This window comes from Streptopelia decaocto (genome assembly GCF_964273445.1).
Source record: "Streptopelia decaocto genome assembly, chromosome: 3".
Classification (NCBI taxonomy): Eukaryota; Metazoa; Chordata; class Aves; order Columbiformes; family Columbidae; genus Streptopelia; species Streptopelia decaocto.
Window position 1 is genome coordinate 74,568,510 of NC_138656.1, and position 18,600 is coordinate 74,587,109.

Sequence of the window (18,600 nt, forward strand, 5' to 3'; positions counted from 1 at the left end):
CTCCTGATCCTCTGCTCTACACCTCCTGTGGGTGTACCTGCAGTCTTTGATATCCTTAAAATCAAAGGGAGCTGTTGAAAAGTCTGCCTAGGACTTTCTAAAATCCCTATCAGCAGTCCTTGCAGGTCAGGTAAGATTGATAGCTGGGTATGCCTCTGGTTTCATCTTTTTTTGATCAATACAATTGCATCTGAGACTGCTGGTGCCCAGAGGTAGGGAGCTGGGTGCAGTACGGCACACACTCACACATCTAAATGAGCTGTGTGACCAGAATACAACAGTGCAGTGTGTTTGGGATACACAAACCCCTAGAAACAAAGACTACTAGTGTTGAAAAGGATTTAATTGTTGAGAAGTACAAGGCAAACAGCTCTGCAGTTTTTTGGAGGTTATGTTTTCAAACCCTTATGTTTTATGAGTGATGCTTAGGCACGGTAGAAGTAGCCAGGATGTGAAAAGAACAAACAGTTCAATGTCAAAAGCAAATCATGTGGCTGCAAGTCAGCCTGCTTGCTCACCATGCTGAAAGTGCAACCAGGTTACGGCTGGAAATTCCCACTCGGAACATTAAATTGGAAATTGTTTTGTGCTGAAAACAGCAGGGTTGTGGGGGGACACAGCCATCCACTACAGCAGGGATACTCCTGTGTTCTTAAGAGGGTTTCAAGAAGGCAGAAAATCAGATTTCAGGATGAAAGTGAAGCAGCAAAGGTACCTCGAGACGTGACTGCAGTCCACTGAAAACCCTGAGTCGGGGCCAGCTATTGACCGTGCTGCGCTGCCCGTGCTGCCCACACCTGCCTCCAGGCTTCCCCCGGCAGCAGTTGCTCTCCCATTCCGACACCCCAGTCCCACCAGCTGTGCCCACTGCCCTGCTGCCTCTGCGCAGCCACTGGCACACCGGGGATGGTCACAGCAGCACCTGCTCAGACAAAATCAGTGGGAACTTGCTGCTGAAGCCTGATTCACACAGGCATATGCCCACAGAAGAAAGCCAAAAATGCCCAGGGATGCTTTTTTCTGTAGAACTAACTCTTGCCCTTCTTGCTTATTTTTGGCAAAGATATTCCCTACAGTTACTTCAGCAGCAGATTGACGACATGTAGCAATCCCTTTTTGACATTACACTCTTCTCAGGGCAGCAGGACTCGCTTCTGCTTTCTCTCCCTGTTTAACAGTTAATGATCTGGAAAAAGAAACAAGGGGTAAGGTGACATTGGCAGCACTGCAGCTCCCAGGGCAGATGGGTTCCCTGCAGGAGCTCATGCCCTGTCTGGATATCAGTGGCCAGTCGTGCCACACAGTGCGTGTGTGCCAAGGAGGCACGTCTCTCCCTAGGGCCACCTAAACCAGAGTCTCTGCTGGCCCCACAGCACCCTGGCAGCTCGTCTGGGACAACTAAAGGATGGTGGGTTGCTGGTGCTGGACATCCTGGGCAAAAGGGGTTGCAGCTTAGGAGATGGCAGAGGGACCTCCATGGGTGGGTAGCAAATATGGAACACAGTTCAGATGGTGGCAAATGTGGGGAGAGACGCAAAAGGAACTTGAACTATGCATGTTACAAATGTCAGCGTTTAAGAGCAGCCACACTGAGAGGTCAGCATTGGCCCAGGTGGCCTGCAACTAGGTTTGACACCTTTGTATTGGTCGTGGCTGAACTTTTCTTCCAGGAATGTGTCCCATTGCAGTAATGGGCTGGTAAAACCACAGTGCACTGTTAGGAGATCTCATAAGCCTGTGTTGCATGCTCAGAGAATACAAAGGCTGTTAAGACACCATGGCTGTGGAGCGTCCCTGTTGGTCACTACGGAGGTGCAGCTTCCCACCAGCAGCACATCTCCACACACTGGCCTGGGCTCAAGGCATGAGACAGGCAGAAAAACATTTTGAAGGCTGAAATAGTGGGGGCTGGTGACGGAGAGCAGCCCTCGTGCGGGACGCAGGCAGAGGCAGCTCTCTCATTAAAATGGCCTCTTTCTGCCAGTGGTCCAGCAGTAAGTGTGACTGTTGAACTCACTGCAGCAGCTAATAATTGCCAACAAAGTGTTAATTCAAGTGAAGTTAAGATACACTCGATGTAGTTGCTTGGTGAAGTTGCCATCCACTTCATGGACAGTCAATGCTGCTTCAGCACCTGCAGAAAAGCTGTCAGACGCACACTGGATCTTGCAGTGAAACCAAATCTGGATGGGTCCTGGGATGCGAGAGGAAAGCCTTACAGTGCAGTAACAGGAGTTCAAGACAAAATCTCTTTTGCCCCAAACAAATGTCAAAACTTCCAAATGCAGAAGCCTAAACCTGAGGTCATAAATCCAAGCTTTAGAATGTGAAAAGGGACCTAGCTGAATTTTAAGGTAATGCTGCGTAGCTAGTAGCTCCTAATGAATTTATTTAGTTACTCATGTCCCACTTTTCAGTATCTATGCTGTCACCTTGAAGTAGCTGCTGGTGTTCCCAAAAAGCAGCCAGTTTTCATTGAATCTGTTTTCCTTGAGTGTGGGATGGGAAGCCAGTACTAGGCACTGCAGAATACCTTATTTGAAAATCATTGCTGGACCAGGCCTGACTATATTGACCATCCTCAACTTCTAGAAGATGCACTTTCAAAGAGAAAACTGCATATGTTCATGAGATACAGCCAGATGCTGTTTAAAAATTGGCAACACATCACAGTTGCTCAGGTATCAAGGATGTTGGCAATACAACAGGGTGATGGGAGCAAGGGACTTTATCTCCTGCCTTGGATAAAAATACCATCATACAACAACCATAGCTGTAATATTCTGATTCTTCAGTTTATAGCTGAGAACAGAATCAGAGGCGGCAAGAAATCATATTTCAGTTTTACACTCTCAAAAGTATTTCCAGTATATTTATATTTTTCAGTTGGGTGAACTGCTGGAAGATTAAAGGCTTTATTTCTTCCCTGAATCCAAGAAAATGTGAAGCACTGATGTAAGAATAAATAAGTATCAATACCTTTGGTCATTGCCACTTTAAAACTCACAGTAGCAGTGCTGCTTGGAAAAGGTGAACACCGTAATTCTTTGGCTTTTGAGTTGCACAGCAGAGAAGATGAAGCTCTTACTGCTCAAATTCTTGATGGTGCACTGCAAAATGATATGATAATTACATCACATTGAGCACATGTTCACAAAGTCAGCAGCTCAGTTTTGCTTCGCTTGCAGCACGCAGTGGGTGCTTAGGGATGCTTTTCCATTCACCGGTGGGATGGGATGTTTTTCACAGCAGTGTGGCTTTGGGATGTTAGTCTGGAGATAATCAGAAGATATCTGCGTGGTATTTTCAGTGAGACATTCTCCTTCTGCTCCTTCAGCCAAATTATACGTGTATGCCTGGAGCACTAAGATTTCTGGTTTTGTGTCAGGCTTTTTTTCTCTGTTTCTGTGAAAAAATGTTCTTCTGCATTTTTTTTTCAGAGGGATGATCAAAAAATGCAGGTCCCTAGGCTTCAGAAGCATAAAAATGTTGTAGGTCCGGTGCTTCACTTTAGAAAGGTGAAACCATAGCAATTCGGACTTCTCAATTTCCCTGCATCCCATCATGTGAGACACCTTAGGTCAGGTTATTTGATCTGGAAGGGCAAAACTCTTGCACAACCGATCACGTGCGGGAGAATGCGATGAGGACTGCCCATGCACAAGGACGTGTGGGCTGGTATATGTGCACACCCACACCCCTGGGGAAGGCCCTGGGGCTCAGTCATTAGCGATGCTGCAGTGGGGCAAAGGGAGGCTGTGGCTCAGTGCTGCTGGGGGTACCAGTGGCACTGGGAGTCCAGAGCAGCAGCCATCGGGCTGGTCTGATGTCTGAACATGGAGCTAAGCAGGCCTGGGAGATTTGATATCAGATTTGGGGAAAAAAAACTCCTTACAGCACACATGGTACTTGCTGAACGACAAGATCTTTGATTGCCAAGCGCAGTAATTCATTCCAAGTAACCATGATCCCAGTTCAAGAATGGCATCCGTAAAGAATGCCAGGGACCAGCTGATTTCTGGATACCTGTGCCAGCAGATTTCCTCACATGAGCAGTCCCTGGTAGCTCTGGTAATGTGGGCAAGGCAGGCTGATCAGAGCAGATGTTTTAAAACCATTAAAAATTTTAGGAAAAAAATGCCCCGTGAGATGGTCATGGAGGAAGCAAAGAGTATCTGTTGCTTAAAAAGCACCTCCAAAATGCAGGAACCTGCTTAGTTTCACCTTTCCTGCTTCTTAGGACATGCCCACAAAGCACAGCTTATTCTGCTATGGCCTGTCAGGGTAGACAAAGTGGTACAAGCCCATTAATGTCAGTACGGTATATAGTAAGCAAGGTTTGCAAAGGAAAGTTCTTGTTAGAGAACTTGATGCACTGGGAAAAATGGAGACTTTTTCAGGTACTTGGGCCTTTTTGCAGATTGTCTGTTTGTTACACAGCCATGGTTACAGACATGGTTACTACAACATTGAATAGGTGCTCTGTAATACATAGCTGTTCCCATGCAGAAAAGGAAATCCACACTTACTTACATATAACAGGTAAGAAGCCCTGCAGTGGGTTGCCCTGCCTCTGCTCTCGTGAGACTGCATCCAGTTCTGAGGCCCCCAATATAAAAAGGACATGGACCTGTGATAACGACTCCAGATGACTGGGGTCTGGAGCACCTCTTCTATGAGAACAGGCTGAGAAGAGTTGGGGTTGCTCAGCCAGGAGAAGAGAAGGCTCTGGGGAGACACCATAGCAGCCTTCCAGTACCTAAAGGGGGCCTACAAGAACTGGAGAGGGACTTTTTACAAGGGCATGGAGTGACAGGACAACGGGTAATGCCTTTAAACTGGAAAGGGTAGATTTAGATCAGATATAAGGAAGAAATTCTTCCCCGTGAGGGTGGTGAGGCACTGGAACAGGCTGCCCAGAGAAGCTGTGAATGACCCATCCCCAGAAGTGTTCAAGGCCAGGCTGGATGGGGCTTTGAGCAGCCTGGTCTAGTGGAAGGTGTCCCTGCCCGTGGCAGGGGGGTTGGAACTAGATGATCTTTAAGGTCCATTCCAAGCCAAACCATTCCAAGATTCTATGATTGAAAAAAAACAAAACCAAAACAAAAAACCCAAACCAAAAAAGCACACCAAAGAATTCCAAAACTCCCAAGTAAATCACACTAACTACATCAATTGAACAATTCCCATCTTGGTTTGGCTTATATCAATCTTTAAAACCTTTAAGTTCCTACTGTCACACATTATGAGCATGGGACTTTTCAAACAAGTCCAAGTTCTCTGTCACCAGTCCTGAACAGCATAAAAAAGCATAAGCTTTTTCATTGAAATATAAAGCTGATCCATTTCTTTTGCTGACAGAACAATTTACATGAGGCAAACACACCTGGATGCTTGGTGACAAGCAGGATCTGAAGGTCATTTCAAGGCTCCTGGCTTCTATGACACAAGGTCAGAGCAGGCTAGAAAGTCCAAACAGCCACTCTGAAAATTGATGAGTTTCTGCACAGTTGTGAACAATATGTTCGTACATTTGCTTTTCTGACGCTCCTTGTATATTCAGTACCATGTCTGGGTTTCATGTTACCTAAAAGGCCTATATTGCCTGTTCATCAATATGCCATAGGAATTGCAGAGGATGAAACTGAAGGACTTTGACCACTGGCTAGAAAGCAATTGACATACAGAGAGAAACACATTTTCTCAATGGTTTTAGTAGCACAATCAGTGATGAAGCAGCTACAAACCCATCCAAATGGTTATCTGCAGCTTGGTGACCAAGCAACCCATTAAAAAGTGTGAGGCAATTCACGCTTTCTGAGCACATTTACTCTGGCTGCCAACTTCGAGAATTAACAGTGCAGCGATTAGCACTTGTTTTGTGTTTCATAGCCATAGATATGAAAACACATCCAAAAACAAAACAAAGCGTTAAAATTTTGGAGGCTTGGAGGATCCTGAGCTCCATGGAGTATTGATGAAAGAGTATAAAATTCAGCCATGCTTGTTAACGCAGCCTGTACCTTTGTTCTTGGTGGCTATTTTCTTGTCTGTTTTTTAATGTAGTTTTCTTTCTTGCAATAGACTTGCAAGGAAATCTTTTAGACCTACAATACCCTTGCAGTGGTATTGGCTTTGAATTGAATCAAGACATTTGAAATAATGAGGAGGTAATTAAATGTGAGTTTTGTATTGGGCTAAGCAAACGAAGTAAGAAGCGGTTACAGAGAATGCAATAAACATCTCCTAAACAAGAAAATGCTTCAGATGTGGGAGGAAAAAAGTCCCAGCTTTTGAAGTGGCTGTATAGGCAATAGTTCCATTAGGACACTCAACTGAAAAGTTGCTTATTTGATCTCCCAAGATGATGCAAGATGTCGTAGTACAAAATGCTGAGCCCCTACGAGATTTGGAGTAGGAAGGAATAATTTCTGTTCTAAGAGTAAGGGAATACTGCAGCTGAGAGTTTTTATTCTATGATGACATATAAAGGGCTAACAGCAAAACATTGTGCTACTGTATTGGCAAGATTACAGGATTTGAAAGTGGCAAACATTAAAGAAATAGGTGGAAGTTCAATTACTATGAATAAATTGTTTTTTTCCCTCTTTTTTTTTTACTATTTTTCTCACTTTCATTATTGCTGTTAAGTGCAAGTTACACTACCATTTGTGTTACAGTCTGTAAGAATAGTCAGTCCTGTAAAAGGACCATTTTACAAGGCATTGACAAGAGATGGCAAAAGCCATTATTGTTTGGCATCCAATACATCTCTGATAAGATGCAGCACTGATTTCAAGAATGGGCTTCTGCAATTTTGATTATTTGTGCAGGAGAATCACCCTGATGAAATTTTGTATCATACTACAAATCAGAGGACAGGACTGCATCATTAATGCCTTAATTTATGGGCAGTAAACCAACCAACTCCTACCTTTAACTGACGTCTGATATTTTTAGTGCCACTTTTCCTATGAAACAATGAAAGCTAAGAGCAAATACATGGATATACACAAAGAATGCTTTTTGCTTTAAAGGTTCATTCCTTCCTCTGAGGTGTAAAACCACTCATGGGGCAAGGATGGTAAGGTAGGATCACAGAATCACAGAATGTTTAGGGATTGGAAGGGACCTCGAAAGATCATCTAGTCCAATCCCCCTGCTGGAGCAGGAACACCCAGATGAGGTTACACAGGAAGGCATCCAGGCAGGTTTTGAATGTCTCCAGAGTAGGGGACTCCACAAAGCAACACATGGTCAAGTATTAACTGGAGTAACAACAGCCACCACTTGTGCATGCTGAAGAAAGGCTGCAAGCATAAATTTGTTAAACGTCTCCTGCCTTTGGGCAAGGGGGAGAAGGTAGGCTCCTCTTCTTGGAGGGTTTCTGGCAGAACAAGCAGACCCTGAGCCAGCTGAGGGAAACTCTGCTGCTTCTGCCCTGTGTGAGAAAGGGACCGACAGCAGAGAGTGTGACACCTCCAGCAGCCCCAGCACTAGGAAAAAGCGAAAAAGGGAAACAAATGAGCACTCATTTAATCCCAAACTGTGCTGTGGTGAATAAAACCAAACCAAATGGCCAAGGACGTGATAAGGAGAAATTATGTAGCTGCTTAAACCAATGCGAGGGTCCTAAATAATAAAAAAAGGAACTGGAATTGCTCATTTATGAGCATAAATTCAACAGAGATGGCATTACTGGAACTTGATGGGAAATTTCTGGTGACTGAAATCTTTAAATCACTGGTTATAATCTCTTAAGAAAGGTTTAGTGGACAGAAGGGTTTGAGAAATGGCACATTATGGCCAAAAAAAAAAAAGGGGGGGGGGGTGTGGGAGGGCATGATTTATTTACTAGTGACAAATGACAAAGAAATGATCCCATGCATTGATTTCCCACCATGAAAAGTGCAAAATGGAGTGTGAGTTGCTGTCTGTGAGAGAGCAGCCATTTTTATGGCGGAACAGATGACTGGCTCCTTCAGCTACTGTCTGTAATGTATAGGAGGAAAAAGAGAGTTGCTTTTTTGTGGGAGACGTTAATCCAAATGACAAATGCTGGCAGCCTACTGCTGCCAGCACTGTAGCATCTCCAGAATCACTGAATAACATTCTTTAATGTTCTTGCTTAAAAAGGATTGAACCAGAGACCAGGAAACTCTAGACTAGACTTTTGCCTCAGCAGAGGGGAAACAATTCTGAACTAAGTCAGTTGTGGGGAAAAGTGTAAATGATAATTGGGAAACATCTAGGAATATTTTACAGGTTGCCTAATAATCCATAACTGGGGAAAAATAAGGGTATGTTAGTATCAACAAAAATAACAACATCCTCACTGAGAGGGAGCTGTTAAAATAATAATCCTCCTCTCTGTGAATACATAATAAGTAGAAGAATGGGGAAGTTAAGAGTGACAAATATAAGGCAGAAACTTCTAACTGGAAGAGCTGATACAGCTCTTTCTGTAGGATAAAATACTAAACACTTGAGATAAGGTAAGATATTAAACACTTGAGCCCTAAGCTTTCTTAAAAATAAGAATCGACCTTCCCTTCTCAGCCCAGCTGTGCTCCTGGTCTCCCACTGCTGCCACTGGTGAAATGAAAGCTTTGTCACTAACAGCAGAGAAAGGACTTAAAGATATTTATAGATACAAACCAGGGATATTATAGACCTGTTTTGATATCTTCCTCTTTGGTAATAATTTAGGAGAATGCTAAATTGCAGCTAAACATTTGAAAATGCTTAACTTCCCTCTAGGAAACTTGAGGATGGGGGAGAGGCAGGGGAGGGTGTTGGGGTGGCCATGGGGAAGCCCCAAGGAAGGAGAGGAGGAAGCTCACATGTTAAACCTGTGAGCATTTCCATGGACACAGCCAAACAAAAGTCTGCTGGGTCTTAGTTACAGGAAAAATAATAGAAACTGTGATGGGGTGACTGGGCTGGTAACACTTTGAAAACAATATACAAGAGGAGGGTGACAAGGCTGGTGAGGGGCCTGGAGCACAAGTTTTATGAGGAGCAGCTGAGGGAACTGGGGCTGTTTAGCCTGGAGAAAAGGAGGCTGAGGGGAGACCTGATCACTGTCTGCAACTACCTGAAAGGAGGTTGTAGCATGGAGGGTGCTGGTCTCTTCTCCCAAGTAGCAAGTGATAGGACAAGAGGAAATGGCCTAAAGTTTTGCCAGGGAAGGTTCGGATTGGATATTAGGAAACATTTCTTCACAGAAAGGGTTGTCAGGCACTGGAACAGGCTGCCTGGGGAGATGGTGGAGTTACCATCCCTGGTAGTGTTCAAAAGACGTATAGATTCTTAGGTTCTTATAGATTCGTATAGGTTCTTAGGGTCATGGTTTAATGCTAGATTTAAGTTATGGTTGGACTTGATGAACTTAAGGCTCTCTTCCAACCAAAATGATTCTGTGATTCTATACAATGTCAATAGTCAACAGACTGATAGAAAACTAGTCCCCATCAAACTAACCTGAGAGCTTTGTAATGTTATTGCAAAAGGTGATTGATAAAAAATAATGTTGCTTTCACATATTTAGAGATAAAGAGTGACTTTTTTTCTTGGATGATACTTGACACTTGTGTAGAAAATAGAAGTGATGGAAAATCAGTACAGCATGCTAAAGTAAATATGGCATGCTTCAGCAGGATGGTAAGAAAAATTACTTATCACAAAGTGGTGCAAGTGTGGTCTTTGAATACTGGTCTTGTCCTTGTAATGTTTCATCAGGGTCCTGGAAGGCAACCTCAAGTCTGATGGCTGCTCAAGTTTTCAGAAGGGGTGCCAGAAGTACAGAGCTAATACAGTTCTGAAAAAAGGCCAGTTTGAAAATGATATCTTCAGTTTCTCTGTGCAGCTGCTCTTCCTCAGTAAAGCAGGGAAAACAAGTGCCTCCTACCTACTGGTAGAGATTAATATATTGAAAAATATAATAGTTGTTATAAAAGTGCCATATGGGTAGGGACCTGACCATGTCAGCCTTACAGAAACAGATGTCTCCAAAGGCTATTCATGAATAATGAAACTCATTTTCAGATTTCATCTTCGTGTTCGGAAGGTTCATAATTTTTCAGGACTGTTTCTTGCAAGTGTTCCTTAATGGCAATTGCAGCAGGTCCTGGAAAAAAAGACTTAAAAATAGAAAAGATAACAGAATAATTAAGCAGTATTTAGTCTCCCTGTCCCACATCCATCCTCTGTGCTAACTGATACTTAAGGAAATAACAGCAATTTCTGACTACAAGAACTGGAGTTTGACATGAGTTAAATTATCATAGCTTAAATAAGATTGAAATATGCTCTAAAATGGCTTCAAAGTGTTGTTAATTCAATAGCACATTCACTCTGGTAATACTAGACTGTATGGAAACGTGATGTTTGTTTAGTGAGTTTGCTCATGAAAGCCACAGGCAACGGTTTAGGGAATGTCTGTGCTCTCATAGTGAAGAATGGCAGGAGAAGGAAGTTTTGGACACCTTTGTTAGACAAGCATGCGCATTACTATGTTTACTGATGTCTCTTCTTGACAACAGCACATTCATTCCATTTGCAGCAAGTACAATCAGTTTTCTTCTCATTTTTGAAAGGTTTCCTCCACCATCTCTGGTCTATCAATGAATTCCATGTTTATTAGTCAAATTCATTAGGAAATCTTGTTTTAAAACTGAATAAATTTAGTAGCAATGTCGTGTCAGACTGGAAGAGCAGGAGTCAGAGATGCTCTACATGAAAAGCACAACGGCTGCACAGGCAAGAGCAATGGTTCCCTGAAGCTCCCATATGCCATAACTTGTCTTACGATCCCACTTTTAAAGAAGAAAGGGAGATGATTATGTTCTATATTTTCTGTTGGGGTGCTAGTTCAGTGCAGGTTCAGCTGAAGTCTGTTTTTCACCAGGTTCAAAGCATGCTACATCAGGTCCTAATCCTTCAGCACTCCAATTCCATCTCGCTGAGGTGATGGAACTGGAACAACACAACTCCCTTTCGTTGGGCTGTTTCCAAATGTAACTGTGCTTGAAGAGCAAATGCATTATAATATTTTGCTGGCTTGCCTGCAAAAATAATGTTCTCCTTTGGTATTTTGTCTCCCCTTATTTTTGAAGGCATGCTACAAATTCCTCTCCACCATCATTTCCTCTCATAGCATGTACTAGAAAGGGGGAATCTGATTTTCAAGAAAAACATACCAGGTTGTAGAAATGCACTTAGCACCTGCAATGTCTCAGTAAATATCCTGGGGACAAAACAAAGAGTATTTTTGTCTAAGAATAGTGTGTTTCACTGAGTTCCTCCCCTGGGAGAGATACTAGGAGGTGTAATCTCCTCTCCCTTTGGCTAAAGATCAGTATGGCCTCTTTGCTTGCTGTGTGAGGGAGTCGCTTTTGCCAGGATGTGCTGTGGTCCTGCTGGGCTGCCCTCAGGTGAGAAGGTCTCACGGCAAAGGTGTACAGCAGCGTTGGCTACAACACAGAGCGAATGGGTTTTTTTGGCTTTGAGGGCGATTCTGTCAACTGGATGCTTTAAGTCCCAAACCAAACAGGCATGAGCAGAGATGAGTCCTTGTCTCTCCCTGAGGATGTTTAGGCACATTGCCCAGGGCAGACCTCATGCCCTGGGATGTATTATCACCTCAAATGCACAGTCAGTGTTTCACAAAGCCCTTTTGGTTTTTGTATCTTCCTCACACTGACTGTGTGTGCTACTCTGGGTGTTTTGAACCTTGTGATTGATTCAAGATTCAAGGCTGGGGTGGGAAATGAAGAAACACAAATTTATCATTGAGTCCTTGGAAGCTATGAAGCCTAATAATTATTATCATCACTGTGCTTGAAAACTGTAGGTACAGATCTATTTTAAAAAGTCCTGAGAAATGCTCCTCTCTTAAACTTGTTACTAGCTTTTATGGATCAACACTGCTGGAGAGGCACCAGGTCTGTCCTCATGTCTTTGCCATGGTATAGTGGGCAGTCCTCCTAGTAACAGCTTTTCCTCCTAAATATCTTTTCTGACTTGTGTCACCAAGCTGATGGAACCCAGCACGTTCCTGCCGCTGCTCGTTTGCACAGCAGGCAAGCTCGTGTCCCTGGGAGTGGGCAGATTGACTCAGAGCTGATGCCTCTCCCTGGAGGTCTTTTTGAGGCATTTTGTGCTCTCCCTGAGCCAGGCTGTGTCGGCAAAGTCTGCATTGTCAGCATGGTTGTGTAGCACGGGGGACTGGCACAAATACGACCCGAAATGGAAGACCCAGAATGAAGTGTAGCTGACAGCTCAGTTCACCAATGGGGGCATCCATACCCCTGCCGGTCGCATTCCTGACTGGGGCTGCAATGCAGGGTTTTGTTGCTCAGCTGTTTAAATACTGTGAAGTTAGATGTTTTCTTCTATAAAATAAATGGCATTGTTTTACATGCTGTATGAAAAAGGCACAGCACAAACTTTGCAACACAATTGTGCCTTTCCCCCCATTTTTTGAGTGAATAACTGCCAAAGTGCTATCACTACAATGTCTAAAAGGTAGTAACATCTTCCCTCTTTAAGTGATGCCATTTTGCTTCATGGCTTATCCTGTTGACTTCTGTGGGTGTAAGTCTGAATTTTAAGCATTAAACAAAATTCCACACTTGGTGTATAAACAAGTAAGTAACATAATGGCCTTTCCTTCTAGCCCCAGTTGCAGTGACCATCTGGAGACTTCCCTGTTCAACTTTGGATGAACTTCAACTGAAGTATGAGAGCCAGTTTAGCTCCATACAAGCTGTTCCAAGCCTCATTGTTGCTATTAGCAGTTTGTCTTAGTGACAAGGCTCCATTTTGCCTATTGAAGCTTTGGTTTTAGTGATTCAGCGTGTTTCCATTGTTCACAATTGAGAGCAGATCATTCAGGCTCTTATGTTTCCAGTGCTGTGGATACAAAGCAAAAAGGCAGGTCTTGTTCACAAAAGCTTATTATCCCAGAGTGGGGTTTTTTGTTGTTCTTTTTATGAGAGTGTGTGGATAGATGCACAATAGATGCAAGCTCTTTTGAGGGGCAGGTTCTTTTCTTGGTATCCTTGCACAGCATTTATCGCAACGGGGCTCTTTTTGCCTTCAGCCTTCAAAGCAAGCCAATTATGCAACAGAGCGAGGACCAAAACCCCAAGGTTTTGTTAAGGGTGGCTGCAGCTCCTCAGCCTGTATCTAGCTGTTGTCAACAGGCGGTGCATCATCACAATTCATCAGGGCACAGGTGACACTTAGAGAGGCCACACAAGAGAAACTGGATTTTATTGTCCTGTAAGTCCGTTGGCAACAATGGCTTGGACAATGTTCGCACTGAGGTTAAAGTTGTGGTGATATGTAAAGTTGTTTGAAGGACACATTCTTTGTTTCTGGTGACATGAAACTGGGAGTTACTGTCAAAACAGTGGAGTAGGACTCTACAGGAAAAACTGGAAAACACCAATAATTTGAATAGCAGTAACAAGGAGGAGTGCAGGGTCACGAACCTGGAGGCTTAATAATGAGCTCTCAGCTCATACCAGAAATGCTTATCTGTTGAAAGCAATGGAGACACAGAAAGCCCTGAGTGCATTGGTTAATCATCTATTGTCTTTGAACTATTGGTGTGGTGTAATGTGTGATTCCAGACAAGTGTGATTCCAGAGTGTTCTGAGGAAGAATTTTTCAAGAGTGATGGGGAAATATTAATGCTGTTGTCCTCGTAAATCTGCACCTGGAGTTGTCTTTACAATATTTGTCATCCATGTTGGAAGACAGATGAATTCAGCTGGAGCAGGTGCATTGAATGGCTACAGGGATTAGCATTGGGCACTTGTAATATACGGGAGTAAACTGGATGAACTTCACTTACTTGTTCTAGCAGAATAAAGGCTAAGAAAGAATGCAGCTGTGCTCTATAAATACAAGTGTGAATTAAACACAAGGAATGAGAAGGCATATTTAAACAAAAGAACAATGTTGCCTTGAGCAAATAGGTGTGTGGGGCTTGACTGTGATCAAAGTTCCTAACAAAAGGTTCTACAATACTCATAGGAGGAAGAAAACAAAATACTCTTTAGATAGGTTTTAATAAATGTATGGAAATGACTGTATGAAATAGTTACCTACAAAAAGAAATCAAGCCCACAAGGTCCCTTTTGCACTGTGATCCTAGGCTTCCTGAAGTATATAGTTAAGAACATGTTTTCATTTTGATTTTTGTTAAGCATGTATTATGCTTATCTGTGCCAGGCATTATGTGTGCCTGAACAGCACTCACTTTTGGACTAAGAGTTTGCAAATGCAAGTCTTAAAGACTCCAGTCTTAAACTAAATCAAGCAGACCATTTCAGAGAGGTAGAATTCACAAAGGTACCCATCTTCAAAGAATTCAACTTAGGAACATAGAGTTGGGGCCCCTCCTTCACCAAAATACTTCTGCTTCCTCATCCTCATGTCCTTTCTCTCTTCAGCCTTCCTCACCTTAGTCTCTGGCTTCTCAAATTTGTTACCTGTTCCTATGACACTTAATCCTTCCCCTCTTCCATGTGTTTTCTACCTCCCGGTGTTTCACAGCTTGCCTAGACAACATTTCTGTGCTTCTCTGTGTGTCTTCCCAAGCTGAAACATCCCTTCTTGGGTGGCACAACCAAGTGCCTAGTGCTTTTACTCCATACACCGCAGTGCAGGAGCTTGTCTCCCTGTTGGGATTAGTGTTGGCAAACGGCAGTTGCAGCCCAGCAGCTGCCCCAGGTCACAGTGCAGTGCTGGGGGGTGCCGGGCCAGTAGTCACCACCTCCCCACCTCTGCTTCTGCTCCCGTATGGCTGCATCTCTCACACCCGCCTGCAGCAGCCTTTCAGACAGTCTTTCCTCTGCCCTGTAACTCCAAGGGCTTCTTCTCTCCCACCACCATGCATCCTCCCCCAAAGAGAGGCATCTAACCCAGGAGTCGCCATCGCCATCCAAGGTGTCTGAGCTGGCACATGTGACAACAACCTGTCCATCACACACCACGAGCAGTATGGTGAGGCAGGCCACGCAAACCTGTCCACCGACCAACGCAGTGATGACGTGCAAGAACAGTCCCTCTCTAGCTTAACAAATTTCAGTTCCCAGCACCTTGAAGTCCTTTTCTGCACAGATTGTGCCTCAGCATTTGCTTGCGACTCTCAATAGCACTTAGACCTTTATTGTAGGGGTATCAGACCGCAGCCTGGGCTATAAAACTGCAGGCAGGAGCAGGCAAAGCCGCCTGGCTGGGTCTCTGCTGCTTCCTCTGGATGCCCTGCACCGCTGAGCTACAGACACCTTTTATCGCTGCTCAACAGTGAGCACGGGGGATGCTCATGCTGGGTGGGAAAAAAAAATGTTTACAAAAGAAATGGTTGGCTTGGAATCCCTTAATTGCATCTGGACACTAGTCAAGCAAAGGTGTGGTAAGCTAATTAAAATGATGGTGTTTTCATTTCCTGCCGCTAACATTCCTGCAACTGGATACCTTCCTTTTTAGTTGAGAGACGTAGTGAAAAATAACAAATTTAGGTAACCTTTTTTGCTACTCTGACTTCTTTTGCTTATTTCCCTGCCCTCTCTGTTGGCATTGTGGGCACTAGTTTAACATGAAGCATGACTGCTGTGTAACCCGAGCAGTGATTTTTAGACACACTATGCAGAAGCTCTTCATCCCTTCTCAGTTGTCCACCTCCTGCATGGGAGTCCAGTGGTATTGCTCTCAGTGTTCTGAGGGGCAGAGCTGAAAGGGGGGCCCTAGGACACCCCAGGGATGGTAAAAAGCTCATTCCCCAGTGCAGATTTTCAGACAGATCAGTTCCTAGGTGAATCATAAAAGTGATGGAGAAGTGACTGGCACTATGTAAGGGGAAGCTACAATGAAGTCATAGTAACTACTGAGTGTCCAAGGCCTGAAAACCAAGAAATGAGGGAACAGAGAAGTTGCAGCAGGCAGGGTAAATTTTCCTCCGAATTTCTTACCATGAGTCTGTTAAGGAGGGTGAGGGAAAAACACATACATAGATACTCCATAGACTGCAACATCAAACTGAAGTTGTACCTATAAACCTTACAGCAAAAGCTCTTAACAATTTTATTTTCAAAAGTAACTTTTCCACAATACAATGTCCTTACAGTTTCTCATTATCTGAAGAAAAAACTTTTCACTCTCAAACATTTAAGTAGATTGCTTGTTTGCTAAAGCTCCAGCTTTTGTTTCCTTCAGGAAACACTGGAATTACCTGGGTTTGCTGTGTGCTAAGGTTACTCCTACCCCTGCTGTGGCCCTACTGCAATGCCATAAAACTTCCAACTCTATCATTTCAGTAAATTGTTTTTTGAGGCAGCTGTACAAAATGTTTGCACAGGCAGGGTTTTGTTTTTTGTTGTTTTGTTGTTTTTTTTAACACCCTTCCTGCTCCCTGGATTTCTCTACTTCTTTAACAAGGGTTTTTGAGAGTCTAATTATCCACCATAGAAACTTTACTGTTTTTAACTCTGGAGCCATGACTTGGCACTAGTAGCATCTGCACAGAGCGCTGCTCACACATACCCCTCACAACCGCTATATCTACAGGTAAGCTGGGGTGTTAATCTACTTCAGGAACTGCTGAGGGGCCCTGAGTCAACTACTTTGAAAAGGTTTTCTAATACGAAGACAGAAAAAGTCTCTTAAATATCCTCTTGCAAAACTTGAGGAACTCTTGCTTACATCCTGAAGCTGTTCGACCGTGCTGGTTCCCAAGCTCTCACCTCTGGCTTGGTGAAATTCCAGCATCAGGTTGGGAAGGGCAGAAAGAATATCAGGTATGTGGTTCCCAAAAATGCCAAACAGCTGGGAGTGGCAGCAGGGCAGAAGCCTCGTTGGGTGCCTTTAATATAATAGCCCAGAAATTTCAGTATCTGCCCAGGAGTTTTGTGTTTGAGCCTTTACAACCTTTAATTCAAAGACGGGTCTCAACTACTAACATAAATGCCATGCTATTGAGAGTTGCAGAATGGATGTCCGTTTATCTGGTTTGTACCTTCTTTACTGTGTATTTCACTGCATAGTTATTCTGCATTCAGAAATCTACCAACAGAAGAAACTCTGAAGGGCCCATGTCAGAACAGCCAGCTGCTCTGCTCATCTGAATGCTGGAGACTGGAATCTGAGCATTGCTTTAAAAAAAAAAATTAGTCCCAGTGTAAGAACAGTTCCCCTTCACCTACCCCTGGGAAACATGGAGTGGAGATCTTTGCCTTGACCCAGTTTTTCCATCAGAGTCCCCTTAACGTCAGGGGAGGTTTTAAGAGAAAGATTGCCAAGCATAAACAGGCATTTTCCTCTGGGCCATAAGTCAGTCCAGAATTAATTTCCAAGGGAGAGCACAATTCTCTGCCTGTTTTCTTCTGTGAGTAACACTCCAAGGCTCTTCACATCCCTCCAGGAATGCTCTCCACAGTCACGATTTTATCTCAAAATCATGGAATGAGACAACGGTGAAAACAGTCTGTTAGGACTCTCACTTCATCATTGCCCACTAACAGAAAAAAAAAGTTCGCTGAAGACTGTGCTATGAAAAAAAGCCAGATAGCATCAGACTAGAAACAAGGTGCACCTTGATTTTTAATATTAAAATTTAATTTCACTTTTTAAATTTTAGTCATGTGGTATTTTTAATTGCATACCATTTTATCGTGTGGGAAAGGTATTGGAACAACTCACCTTGGGGTGTGGAAAATTCACCAATTCATTTGCAATTTTTAGGAATAAGGTGATTTTTTTATATATAGCTGACAGTACAATCCAAGACAAGACATAACTCAGGAAGATTCTGTATGTTACTATATCAGACTACATCTCAATCATTTTCCCCACCCTATACTTTTTACACGTGTATACACTGTAGACTATGACTGAAGGCGAATCTGATACAAAAACAAATCTACGAACTTAATCCTTCATACTTTTTCAACTTTCCAAAAATGGAAACAACATTCACAACAGGTTGAGTTGTTTAGTAGGTCTTCCTGTATACCAACATCATGGTCTGGAAATTTGTTTCAAATAGCTATTGTGTTGAATGACTGTCCATGAAGAAATAGGTGGGATTACTCTTAGGGAGAGTTAGACTGAAGAAGATAATGTCTTTCTTAATAAGTATTCATTTTAAGTGCTGATTACAAAGAACAGAGACAAAGGAAGAAGATAACTACTCAAGGACTACTAGGCATCTTTCCCCAGAAGAAATCTGGAATTCATCATTCTTACAGTGGATGTAACCAGAGTAATCTGCATGATTTGTAAACCTGGTGGTTATTTCACCTCCTGCATGAGTTTGTAAGAAGCAGGGACTTTTTTTTTTTAATGAACTATCTGTATGTTATTCCCATTTCCTTTTGTATTTACCTGCTGGTGAAGAGATCCTCGATACCTTGTTTCATGACAGCTTGTCTGGTTGTTGCCATTACAAAAGTCTATGGTCCAGAAGGAAACTAAGCCCTCTGGCAGCCACGCAGTTTTCACACTGAAGTCCAGGTTAGTTATTTAATGGGCCAGATACCTTACACATCCTCTAAAGACGGAAAAAAGCATCTCCACAGCCATAAGATA